A 15032-nucleotide genomic window follows, 5' to 3' on the forward strand; every position below is an offset into this window, starting at 1 on the left:
TGGGTCATCGCATTTTAAATAAATGAGTAAATAATGATAAGTGATATAACTAACAGTTTGTATAACATTATAGACAAATAATACATAATGTAAATAGTTTTTTACTAGTCATACATAGGCATTCAAATTGGTATTACCTTCTCGGCGGTCCTGTGATGGAGTGCCTGTCTGCGATATGTCTTTTGGTTCGATTCAGTTCGACCGGATCAAACCAATGACTCATTGACCCAATGCGTGTATTTGCTGCCTTCCCGAAAAGCAAGCTACAGGAGTCCGTTGGGTACCGTTGTATTTGTTTAATGCACGTGTTAACGCGAGGTTTGACTAGCCATAAAAACAGATTCAACCCACCATTTCTTTCTTAATATGTCCTGTACCAAGTCAGGAACATGACAGTTGTCATCAAATATAGTTCGTTATTATGTATGTTGCATTGTCGTTTGATTTTTGTTGCATTTGATGTTTCTGTTGTTTTCCACTTATAGTTGATGTGTTATCCGGTTTTGTATTCTCTCAATCGATTTATGACTTTTGAACAGCGGTATACTGCATACTGTTGCCTTTATTAAGCATAATTTCACTAACATGAACGACTTGCTTCTGGTTAGAGAATAAAATTTTCGTAATCATTTTCTATTCCCTTAACATGTTTTACAGGACCGAAGGTCACCCCAATTTGATTGTCCATGTATAACCAACACAAATGTAAAACTTATTTAATCTTCGATGGTTTATAGAAACTCATGAGGTAGATGGGATTTACAAGAATTTATCAAAATCTCCCAAAATAGGTCACGATGTTCTATATTTTACACTTCATTATACTTACCAAAAACAAAATGTGTAGCTTTTTGTTTCAGTTTCAGTAATATGATTCAGTAAAAGGTGTCATTTTAGAGGTTATAACAACTTCCAATGACAGTAATGTCACTCTAAATTATACCCTTTGATTAAGTGATGCATACCAAATTGATTTTAGAGGTTATTTCTTAGAAATTTATGGAATATATTCTGGTCCGTTTCACATGGAATTAATTTCCATTTTATAACCTGTTTCAATTTTATCACGCAAGGTTTGTCGAATATAATTTACCAGTAAGGCAAACAATTAAACAGGATAGTTTGTCATTGTTTTACATTATTTGAAATAACTAATTTAAAGGGCATAAGCTACAAATTAGACAAGACATGAATACATGACTTTTTGTTCCAAACATTTATAAATGATATTTAACTATTCAGCAGTGAGTTTTGTTCAATTTCGTCCAAATGACCTAGACCACACGTCACTGATGTACATGTAATGCTGAATTGTAAGTCAATAATTCAACCTCATTTAAGTCCGCAATCTTGAATTTGAATTTTAGCAGAGACAGAGTGTGCATGCGTTCTTCGTGTAGTATGCATGTTCATTTGTTTATTTAGTCTTGAATAGTGAAACAGGGGAGCCACAAGGAATAACAATTTCGTTCACTGATCTGGCCAACAAAACCTTATTTTTGTATGCTTGTATTTTTATAATATTTTAAATCTATAACATGGAATCAAACAGACCTAAAAAATTATATTATTAAATTTCATGTGCTTGTATGTGTGTTAACATCCGTTTTAATTATCATCGGCAATCTAAGGAAGTCAACTATGTGGATAATTAGATGGAGTCGAGTGTAAAGTTCGCATGAATAGTTCATCTATGTCTTTAATACAATATATGTCTATATTCAAATTCGGGTAATGTCAAGAGAGAAATTGCCATTAAAGTAAACATTTACATTAGAAATGACAAAATCTTAGTATTCAAAATTATTAAAGTACACCCCTCTATAACAACTCATCGACTGATTAATGCTTCAATATTTGTTTGCTTTCTTAAACATTGATCAAATACCAAATATCAACATTATTAACGTGGACTTACAAGTTTGGGATAAAACAAGAGAGGAAGTTAGTAAGATCGGTCATATAGACTTACTGGTCAACAATGCTGGTGTCGTATGTACACTCCATTCATAGACATACCAAAAGAAGAGATAGATAGGTAAGAATATATATATATACATTATCGAATCGAATTGTGTCTTTGTTTACAGTCTACTTAAGCATAGGTTTATTTTACTATGTATATATTAATTGTACTACAACGTAGAAAACAGATAACAAACTGCATGCATTGCACTCTCCTCGAGATCATAAGTTAAGTTATATATACACATAGTACTAATCCTTTTCTAGCTCACTGTACAGTATAGATTTTGCTCATTGTTGAGGGCCGTACGTTGACCTAGAGTTCTTAATTTAGTGTCAGTTGGTCTCTTGTGGAGAGTTGTCATGTTGGCAATTATACCACATGTACATCTTCTTATTTTGATATAAAATCCACATTGTCATAAGTTAATTTTTATTGTATACATTGTCATAAGTTAATTTTTATTATATACATTGTCATAAGTTGAGTTATATTATCCACATTGTTAACACATACATTGTCATAAGTTGAGTTATATTATCCACATTGTTAACACATACATTGTCATAAGTTGAGTTATATTATCCACATTGTTATGTTAGAAACTGCTGGTTTAATAGCGATCGATCGCCTTTGTTGGTTTTATTTTGTAAATTCAGTAAGAATGTACGATATGGGTTAATGTCTGTTCTTTTTTTTTTGTGTGTTGATGACAATCATGATTTCGGATTTTATATCAATAAAATCTGTGACTTTAAAAGCAGCAACAAGGAGAATTTTCACCTTTCTTTTTCCAAATCCCAATTCGAAAATTAATGGACAACGCCATGGCAAATTCATAAAAAAATCAGTTGTATACAAACACAAGGAAAATTTGAGATAGAGCAACATAAACCCCATCAAAACTGAGGGTGATGTCAGGTGTTCACGAAGAGTAAGCTCTTCCTCAATATGTACTCTTTTTGAGAGCCAAACTAAAAACAAAACAAAACATGCCTTATATTGACTGTAAACAATCCCCGTCATTGTCAATCTAAGCGATAATGATGAAGGCACAATGTAATTAACGACTTTAACTATTTTCATTTTCCCTATTTTTTTATTCTGTCATTGATAAATATCGATATTAATTCAACATTGCAGTTCAACTTATGTTCGCACTGTTTCAGGTTATATGATATCAACGTCAAAGCAGTGCTCAATGTTCCGCAGGTAATAATAATGACCCACTACCGATAAGTTACATTTATCAGTATGTCAGTCCGTTCATTTGTTTGTCCGTCCTACATCCGATTAAAGTTTTCGAAGGTAGCTTACAATGAAGCTGTGATCGCATCATCTTGAAACTTAGTACTAATATTAACCTTTCTAAATTCAAAAGTGCATTATGATTGGAACTTTTTAAAATATATGTCAATTTGGTCTCTTACCTACATGTGATATTTCAATGATAATGCGAATGAAACAGGGCGAGTAGAGTATGGTGTTATATTGACCGAAATATGATAATTCGAGCGGAATAGGGTGTTATATTGACATATAATCATGTGTTTAGTTGAACTGAATAACAATTTTGTTTGATTTGAATACTACTAGGACTTGGTAAGTGGATAAAATGTTATCCTTTTTATGGTGTTGACGTAATTCGCATGTATTTGCTTAAATTATTAAAGAAAGCAATAATTTATATCTTAACTAACGATCAACGGCACACTTCATTTACCAAAATTTCAGCTGTGAAAGTGAATAGCAGTTATTTTCCTTTCGTTCCGACCACCTTTCTTAATTTTCATATTTTCTCTTTCTTTGTTTCTTCAGTTACAGTTATCATTTAATTTATTCTACAATGACATTCTTTTATAACCGCTTTTTTATCAATAATTCCAAACTTACATCAGTGACTCTTAATACCAGACTGACAATCTTTATGTTAAATTCATTAGCTTCTGCATAAAATCACCCGAATTCCAATTTGAGAAATTTTCCCACTGAAAGGAGTTATCATAATGAAGTCGACGAACATAAAAAAAATTTTTAAGAATTTTACATGCAGACACATTTTTATAACGGATATTTCTTGGAATTTCGATTAATTTAGAAAAACGTATCAACGAAGGACATTGTATTAATGGATAACCATGATGATATTCCTGTTGAAGGTAATTGCCAGTCGTATGATAGAAAATAAAGTAGGCGGCTCTATAGTAAATATCTCCAGTTTATTGCCAAGGACAGCTAATCCTGGATTCAGCGCTTATTCGTCAACAAAGGTGCCGTCGATAATATGACCAGATGTATGGCTCTAGAACTTGGACTCCATAATGTAAGCTCTCAATATATGTAGCAATACCGTTTTTTATCATATAGGGAAACAATTGTTAAATAGATCCCATAGAAATAAAGTTTAGTGCGGTTTTACAGGCCACACGAGCATTTGAATGTATTCTAAGAATATTTCGCAGTATCTTGCTTTACACCTTTAAACCATATCGGTACGAATTACACAAAATAAATAATCAAAAATGCAAAAGACAGAGAGTCCGAAGTAAAAATAAGTTCAAAACCCAATGTCGGCTTATAAAATTATCATTTTCTACCTGGCTCGACAACCAATATTTCAAAAATACATAGGACTAAGTAGTCCGTTTAATTTGTAATAAGATCATTATTTGATACAATCAAACTACCAAATCAAATCTTTCCATGAATCAATTTTAAAAGTTTAAAGAAAGTTGTAGTAATGAAATCCCTGTATTGATCAGTAATCCGTGATACAAAAATTATGTTTTTTAAAATCTACAACATTTTTCATAGAACGAGTTTGGAAATACAAAACTGTAAAAATGACCACAGTACCGTCCAAAAAGAAGAAAACTTATCTTTTCTTTTGTACATTACAGTATGGAGTTTTTAAAGCGTGAAACTAAATTTAAAATAAAATAATTATTGTGGTACGTTTAACATTTTAAAAGGTCAGTACCCTAGGTGTATTGCTGCAGACAAATTATTAATCGAACCACAATAACGACAAATGAATTCATACTGTAGTGACGTAATTTAGTTTAATAAATATTTGTCGTATCTTTATTATTACAGATAAGGGTTAATTCAGTAAATCCAACCTTTGTTATAACAAACATGACAAAAGGACAAGAGCATACAGTGACGAGTTTACTCGAAAGAACACCGATGGGTAAATTACCAGGTTAGTATAATGGCCATAATTAAGCTTAAAGGCGACTGTAGTTTACCAATGATAAATTGTCGTTAAACGATTCGAACGACACGAATCATGGTAGAAAGCAAAATCCGAGGGACTCGCATGATCTTAATAACCGAAACCGAACTGCTATGTGTTCATCACCGGCCATGTGAATTCACTTACTCGAAATATAACTACCAGAAATAAGATACAATTCGTGCAAATACCGAGCAGATGACTTCACCGTTATTTAAAGATCTAAATAAAGGCAACAGTAGTATAACGCTGGTCAAAACTCGTATTTAAAATCGTTTAAGCATGTCGCTAGAGAATAGTTACTCCAACACATTGTATCGGTCAATCAATCCGTGATGGTAGATTTAATATGAAAGGCATTTTCTTATCATTTTATTCTCCTTTCTTGGCTATATTCTTAAATATTTTTTTTAAAAGGGAGAAAAAGTAAGCTGAAGAAAGGATCAACTCTTTGTTTACCCATTTTTCTTTTTTGCCAATTTGCTTGAAAGCTATAGCGAAATCTTTTGAAACTTGTATGCAATATCCATACAATATCATCTCGAATTCATTGATTTGAATGTACTGTTAAAAGAGATTTCCTTATGGTTACCTTCAAAATTTGTGTTTTCATATTATAATTTAAGTATCTTAAGAAACAGTTTAAACAGTTTCTTGTGTGAGTGTGTGTGTGTGTGTGTGGGGGGGGGGTTGCTTTTTTAAGCCACTTTGAAAAACTAGTATGACAGTAGGCACTTGTAAACATTGCAAAAGACATGAACAATAAAGTTTAAATTAGATAAAAGATTATTTTTGAGTTCGTATACAGTAGTATCTTCAGTATTAATTTTTACTGTTTGAAATTTTGAGATTTGAACACCGGTCAACTGCTATTGCCTCTAATTTACACATTGAATGTGTTTTGTGGATTTATCTTGATTTAATATAGAGAAACTGTTATTAGCACAATGGTTAGCAGTCGTAGATCTTCAACAGGTTAGCATTATCGAAATGTTAAGTTGACTCCTTGTATGTTAAAAGACTTACTGCCTTTATGTAATCATTTTTGTTTTTGGAGGGATTTTCAACTATTGTTAATATTGATGACGTTTGACTATTTGTGTTAGAGGTTTATCGACTTGTAGACATGACATAATACCACATGTAATTTAGTAATATTTTTTTGTAAAGTGGCTTCATGAATACTATCTATTTTTTTCTTTTATATTGGTATAAGAAGATGTGGTATGAGTGCCAATGTGACAAATCTCCATGTTTGCATTAATAAATATTTTCTGTTATTGAATCTATAAATATGTGTATCATTTAGGGAATATTCTTATTGCAGAAATTAAGATGTAATGGACGCTGTAGTATTCCTACTGAGTGACGAGAGTGGCATGATAAGTGGCGAATCTCTTCGTGTCGAAGGAGGATTAGGAGTGTTCTGAGCCAGAGTGATGAGAGTGGCATGATAAGTGGCGAATCTCTTCGTGTCGAAGGAGGATTAGGAGTGTTCTGAACCAGAGTGATGAGAGTGACATGATAAGTGGCGAATCTCTTCGTGTCGAAGGAGGATTAGGAGTGTACTGAACCAGAGTGATGAGAGTGGCATGATAAGTGGCGAATCTCTTCGTGTTGATGGAGGATTAGGAGTGTTCTGAACCAGAGTGATGAGAGTGGCATGATAAGTGGCGAATCTCTTCGTGTCGAAGGAGGATTAGGAGTGTTCTGAACCAGAGTGATGAGAGTGGCATGACATGGGCGAATCTCGTTGTGTCGATGGAGGAGTAGGAGTATACTGAACCTAGGCTTTTCTTCCTGTATTGCCTTAGAATATCTATGAATAAAGATTTAACTTTCAGTTTTACTTAAATTTTAGTAGCTCCATCATTATACCCAAAATTAAGCACATGATCATGTTTTGAAAGGGTTATTCAACTAGTTATCATATGTACCAGACTGGTTATTTAATACGCCAATCACACGTTTCGTCTACATAAGACTCATCAGGTAAGCTCAGATCAAAATAGTTCGAGAGCCAAACAAGTACAAAGTTGAAGAGCATGGATGACCCAAAATTCCCAAAAGTTGTTCCAAATACTGCTAAGGTTATCTATCCTGAGATAAGAAAATCCTTAGTATTTAAATTAATTCATACCGCTTTTTTCAGTGATGGAGACTCTATAAATATCACCAACGAACATACAGCCGGTATCCTAAAGCTACGTGTCAATCATGCCAATGGTCAGAGGGGTAGATTGATCTGATTTTCCATCGGGAAAAATGCATGATACAACATCCACCATCAGTGTGATGGGAAGGAAACCAGAATCAGGACTATTTCCCCTAGTAGCACGTGAAGATAATATTATCCCTTGTAGTAACGTCCGCGACGTCAGATGGAAAATGTGTATTCATGATCATATCCATTCTCCTTCGTTACTCTTGGTATGTGCTATGTGACTTTCTGTATAAAAACGAGGAGATGTGTAACAATTGCCAATGAGGTAACAAACTACCAGATTTCCACGAAAGTGGTGGTTAGCAATTTTAGGCAGCCGTAAGGTCTTCAACAGCAAGAAAACACCCACTCCACATAGTCGGCTATGAATGTAATCCGAACTGGGAAACAGATCATTTAAGCAGTCCAGAGTTCATATTTTAAGAACATCCGGAAAATTTTATGCAATAGATGGCCGTGTAATGTTGCTTTATATATATATAGGGCGATGGATCATGTAATAGGATTACAGGGCGATGGATCATGTAATAGGATTCTGTACACTACAAAATATAATATATAACAAGTCAAAAAGGGTACAACATCACCATTAAATAACTATAAAATGAACAAATATTAGATATTTCGGATAACAGATATCCTTCTTCAATAATAGCACGATGTTAAATGAATCATGTCAATATATTCAAACTGAGAAACTTTTTCAAAATCTTGAATTTATACAATTTAAGCGAACACCAGACGCTGATACAATTATAAAATTTCCAAACACGGCGCAAAGATTACAAAGATATGCCAAATGAAAATAGTTATTATCGATGTGAACTGGCAAAACTCTAAATTTCCAAAGGTTGTGACAGTTTAGATGTTATAACTGCATTGAGGGCAGTCCTCAAACGAAAAAATCAGAAATGTCCTAACCGATCCAAGTTGGTATAATATTTCAAATTTGACAACGGTAGGGCAATTGCAACAGAAACTGCATATTTAAGCCTCCCAAATGAATAGCAGTCTAATAATGATAAGAAAAATAATGTTTTATCTAATGAGGTAAAATTAAAGAACCTTAGTGAGCACGCTCACATACCCCACGTCCCCACATTGTCATTGGAGAAATTAAATAAGTATAAGAAAAAAAAATTGTATAAGAAAAAATACTGAATAATAATTTCCTGTCAATATACACATCTACATAGTATGTCCTTATTATCTACAAAATTTCATGAAATTCTGTTGTGTGTTTTCAGAGGAGTTGAGATGACAAACTGTTGCAGAAGTACATTGAAGCAAATAAGTTCAAAGGGGCATAACTCCTAGAAAAAAATTGAATCGTAATTTCCTGTTGATATGCACATCTACGTAGTATGTCCTTATTATCTGAAACGGTTTCGTGAAATTCTGTTGTGTGGTTTGAGAGGAGTTGCGATGACAAACTGTTGCAGTAGTACATTAAAGTAAATAAGTTCAAAGGGGCGTAACTCCTAGAAAAAAAATGAATCGCAATTTCCCGTCGATATGCACAACTACATAGTACGTCCTTATTATCTGAAACGGTTTCGTGAAATTCTGTTGTGTGGTTTGAGAGGAGTTGCGATGACAAACTGTTGCAGTAGTACATTCAAGTAAATAAGTTCAAAGGGGCGTAACTCCTAGAAAAAAATTGAATCGCAATTTCCCGTCGATATGCACAACTACATAGTATGTCCTTATTATCTGAAAAGGTTTCGTGAAATTCTGTTGTGTGGTTTGAAAGGAGTTGCGATGACAAACTGTTGCAGTAGTACATTAAAGGAAATAAGTTCAAAGGGGCGTAACTCCTAGAAAAAAAATGAATCGCAATTTCCCGTCGATATGCACAACTACATAGTATGTCCTTATTATCTGAAAAGGTTTCGTGAAATTCTGTTGTGTGGTTAGAGAGGAGTTGCGATGACAAGAAACAGGGCTGACGGACTGACGGACGGACGGACGGGTCAAAAACATTATACCCTCCGCAACTTCGTTGCGTGGGGTATAATAATTGAACGTGGCTACGTACTTATAAATCCATCCCGAATGAATAGAGCCCTGCAATTTAAACTGTTATTTTTAAAAAATAATTTCGAACCTGTTTCCAATAACTCCGGCTTTAGTACTGGCTTTACAGTTCGAAATTATTTTTTAAAAATAACAGTTTAAATTGCAGGGCTTGTTAATATATATATAAGGAAATCAATACTGTTGGGGAACTATGGATATGGGATATAAATTGTATCAATTCATGTGTACATGTATTACTCATTGTTCAAATTCGTTGGCATTCAGTAGAGAGTTTCAATATAATTTTTCCAGCCCGAAATAATTAAATTCATTAGAGAGAGTAAAATATTCATAAATGAACGATATCGTGAGTTAGTCTGATCAAGAAGATATGAATGTAACCTATAATAATCGTCTCATTGGCTAGTTATCTTAACTATTTGTCTTTTATGCAATACTTTCCTTTCATAGTTCTTTATTTGTTACCATCAGAATGGAAAATTTTACCTGCTAGGTAACCCTTTTTATCATATTACTAATATTTGCGTTACAATGTATAGAAACTTCTGGTATAATGTTGTTATGAAGCTGGTGTTCGGTGTCAAGATTTTTTTCAAGTTGTTTATGCTAAATGATATCAGTGATATTGACCTTAACAGACTTAACTAATTAATGGGAACCTATGAAACTAAAGTTATAAAAGAGGATGTTATGCAAGTGATTATTGTCTACAAACCTTTAGAATAAATCTGACAGTAAATGTCCTACCTTGCCATAGGCTTTGTCATTTCCTAAGTTGAATTAAATTTGTTAGCTTTTAAAATGAGACGAATCAAAGAGAGGCTTTATAACTTTTCTACCGAATGTTTTCATATTGCTTATATTTGACCTTGACTGTTACATTTATTATGAATGAAATTCGTCTTTTCTACACGAACAACATGCAAATGTGTGAATTTCTGTGTTTTCCTTACCCTTATTTTGCTTTAAACTCACTTAAGGGAGTTCGCTTCTCAGTTTCAAAGCAATTAACTTTTCAAAACACTAGTTTATATTGATAGGGGATTAATAAAGGAATACAAAGAGCTAAAAAAAATATGTCACCGTGCTTGTTTTCGATATATTGGCCATTGAAATTTTGCGGCGGGAAAATGTTCTCTCTTGACATTCTATAGCTTTATCATTGACAAGTTTAAGTCCTCAAAAACTATTAAAAAATAATAAAATTTCTATAAGACTTTATCAGACAGCTTATCATTATACATTTAAAAGTATTATAAAAAGAATTATAAACCAATTCTTCAGAGAACAATTGAAGGTCTTTCCACCTCGATAATAAGAATGAAATTTAACAAACGATGTTAGAAAATGTCATTAAGTGTTGATGAAATGTGGTAAATCAAACTGATATAAAAAATAAGATTAATAGGTTTATGCAGAAGACTTAATTGTTTTATAATGAACCAGAAAGAATTTTTAGCAAAGGTCAAAATCTAGAACGTCAAATTGACCTTTGACCTTGACCTCAATGTTGAGGTCATAGGTCAGTGATCTCAAATCAAAAGACCCCAGGTTAATCACTTGTATGGTTGTGGAGAAATACTGATTTCAAATACAAAAGGGGAGAAAACTCCTATAAGGGTTAACCAAAACTCTTCGACTTAAATAGGTTGAAGTTGCGCCTTTTTGTAAACAGTTATTTGGCAAACACATCATATCATTTACTGTCACAGTTTCATTGGAATAATGATAACAAGCAAAATTTAAAATTTATTACATGACCTTGACCTCAATTTCCTTCAAATGGACAAAGAACTTCATATCAAAAGACTGTAGGCCTCTACGACTTATAACGTATGAATTTATCCAACAAATCGCCTATCTTAAATTTTCAAAGGGAAATAACTCCCATAAGATGTCTTTCGATCACTCAACTCAAAAATAATCAAATCATTCTGAAGAGTAGATGAACAATATGGTAAAAACAGTTTTCTAAAATCTTTTACGGTCTAGAGATATAGCGATAACAAGAAAAGGGGGACGCGGGGAGATAACTCCTATAAGAATAAGTGTTCCGTCACACAGGGTGAGTTTTGAAACCCCCATTACTGTACAACATCATTGGCCAAAAATCCATTCGATATATTGTAAGACAAAAAAGCATCTCAGATGGCAAAGAAAAAAAAATAATCATAAGAAAAACAAAAGGTCTTTCCATGAAAAGTGGAAAGACCTAATAATCAGAAGAAAAACAAAAGGTCTTTCCACGGAAATGGAAAGACCTAAAAATGGGGGTCACCGGGCAAAAATTTGTTAAGGCATTAAAATGGATAAAACCAGAGGATTCCGAAAATCTGACCAAAATTCCAAAACATGCCAAGCTTCCTTAAAACATCAAATATTCGCTTTGGTGGTCTTTTGCCAGTGAGCATTAAATGCCCAGGTTATGTCAAACCTAGTTGTAAAGCTGTCATATTTTTTGTTATTCTACTAATCATGCAGCATTTTGAGAACAAGAACAAATGCTGGAGGTGTATTCCAATATAGTGACATGATTTGTCACAGACTGTAACTGTGTCAGTAGCAGTTATAATTATCATACTTTTTTTATGATATTTGCTCTAAGTCAAAGTTATTTATGTAATTCATGTTATCTAGAAAAATAAAGAGATGTGGTTATGGGACATCTTTCAAAATGATGTGAATTTAAGCAACTTCATGTCACTCTGTAGAATTGAAAAAAGAGCGAACCCTAACTGTATAGTCCACTATTAATGGCCCTAATATGACACAATGTGGAACAATTAAAATGATAAAAACAATAAAAACCTGTTTCTGATAAAACGATAAATGAAATGCAAATATTACAGTCAGCAACTAACAAACACTATAGTACAGGTTCATAAATAACAATTCACATCAAAAGACTTTAAATTAGACAAAAGCAACAGTAGTATGCCGATGTTCAAAATTAATAAATCGATTGAGAGTAAACAAATCTGTGTAACAAACTAAAACCGAGAAAAACACATCAATTTTTTTTCAAAGTTTAAACAACAGAAACACAGAAGTTAAGTGCTGATCTTAGAGTATTATTTGCAATGTCCTTATAAAGTTGCTCATTTCTCGCTTAACATTAACACATGACACGACAGAAAATCAATGGAGAATAACGTATTTTTCTATGGAATATACATCTCTTTAGATATGAGAAGAAAAGGCGAAGAGATTTAACGATTTTTAACAAACTATATGCTGTGTAACTGTATATGTTCAAAGTACACGAAGTGATAACGTTCATATGATGGTCATATGTACAAACGAAGAACATTATGTGTAAAATGAAATATGAAGTAAGTACATGCTGTGTTAATGATAATATGTACAAACAAAGTACATGCTGTGTTAATGGTTATATATATATAAACATACAACATGATATGTTACTGTATAGGTAAAAACAAAGTGTATGCTATGTTAATGATTATGTACAAACAAAGTACATACTGTGTTAATGGTTGTATATGCAAACAAAGTACATGATATGTTACTGTATAGGTACAAACAAAGTGTATGCGAATAATGATTATGTACAGACAAAGTACATGCTGTGTTTATGTTATATATAAAACAAGGAAAATGATGTGTTTATGCTATATGTACAAACATGGAAAATACTGTGTCTATATCATATAGATGTAAGAAGATTTAGTATGAGCGCCTAAAACCATTCAAACGGGAAAACCACCAACGGGCTAATGTATATAAAAACGAAAAACGAGAAACACTTATGAACCACACCAACAAATGTCAACTACTGAACGTCAGGTACCTAATATGTGTACAAACAAAGTACATGGTCATTTGTGAATTTCTGAAATAGAGACTCGAAGAGTACAGTTTTGATTTTCTAACAGAAATTTAGATACTTTATCTCCGTAAAATATTTCACACCGGGTATTCCGATACGAAATCCGTAGAGCGATTTGATTCCCGAGGAGCAATTAATAAAAAGTGTTTAACGGTTGGTAGGTTAAATCTGGAAACGTTTCTCACCGAGCATAATTGCATAATTCATTCGTGGGAATAGGATCCAGAGTTATCTTGAATAAAACAGTTTCGGACAATTGCACCATATTAGGGACGCTTTTCATACGCTTATCTGTTTGACTTGCAAATTGACAGGTTAGATAAAATAAAGTAGATAGTTACATCATATAATGATGTTAAATAATAGTATGATAATAGTTTTGTCCTCATATGACATTTAAATATTCTATATTTAAAAAATGTCGTTCCCCTTAACATTTCAAGTATACAGATAAAATATAATGGAATTCCCAACTATGTTTAGTTGTGATTAGAAATTGTCTGAATAAGATAGTAAAAGATTCAAACATTGTGCAACAGTAGACCAGTTATATGGTATGTATAAAAAAAAGAAGATGTGGTATTATTGCCAATGAGACAACATTAACAACTATGGGTCAACGTATGACCTTCAACAATGAGCAAAGCCCATACCGCATAGTCAGCTATGAAAAGCCCCAATAAGAAAATGTAAAACAATTCAAACGAGAAAACTAACGGCCTTATTTATATAAAAAATGGCTTTGCTCATTGTTGAAGGTCGTACGGTGATCTATAGTTGTTAATGTATGTGTCATTTTGGTCTTATGTGGAGAGTTGTCTCATTGGCAATCATACCACATCTTCTTTTTTATATTAAATCCATAGTAATTCTAGTCGAAATATTTTTGGCCTCGAGCATCACTAGGAAGACATGTATTGTCGAAATGCAAAATAGAGCTCTGGTTCCTTGCCCGGCTTTGTCTAAACTTATGTACCTTTTTGGATTATAGTCCTTCCTCTTTTTTATTAAGCTTTTGATTTTCAAATAAATTTTCCACGAGCATCAATGAAAAGACATTTACTGTCGAAATATGCATCTGATACAGAACAATTGGTACTGTTAATGTTATTGACAGATGTGGAGCAAGGATATACCTAACCCCCTCCTGAATAAATGTTCTGAGATTACTGTCGGCTTGTGATGTGGTTCGTGATGCTTGGTGTTTAGTTTTCTATGTTCTGGTTTGAATAATTTTCTTTCTATTTTTTTGTCGTATTTGAATTTTGTGCAATGATGTTTTCAGTTTTTCTTCGGTTTGTGAGTCTGAATATTAATTTGCTTTCTTCCGCCTTTCTATACGTAATGATTTAATACAAAGTAGATTGAACAATATTAGTTTACACTAATCTAAGTGACCCAAATGTTAGACTTTGGACGTAAGTTATCCTAATTCACAGATTATAATTTTTTTTTACCTTAATGTTGACTTTTATCAGTTTGATAAAATATTGACTTTAAAAGCAGTAGTTTGCATCAAGAAAATATCGCTCATATCAGTTAGATTCTATTCTTTTGATAAAGTTTTTATAGGTGTTGAGTTCTTTTAATATGTTATACCAGTTACATTAAAACTTGTTTGTGACAATTCCTATTTTTTTCTATAACAACTATATAAATAACCAGATAAAAATTTAGAATAAACATACTTATATAATTTAACTCAGGCACTTTT

The sequence above is a fragment of the Mytilus galloprovincialis genome, chromosome 9 (genome assembly GCF_965363235.1).
Source record: "Mytilus galloprovincialis chromosome 9, xbMytGall1.hap1.1, whole genome shotgun sequence".
NCBI classification, from domain to species: domain Eukaryota; kingdom Metazoa; phylum Mollusca; class Bivalvia; order Mytilida; family Mytilidae; genus Mytilus; species Mytilus galloprovincialis.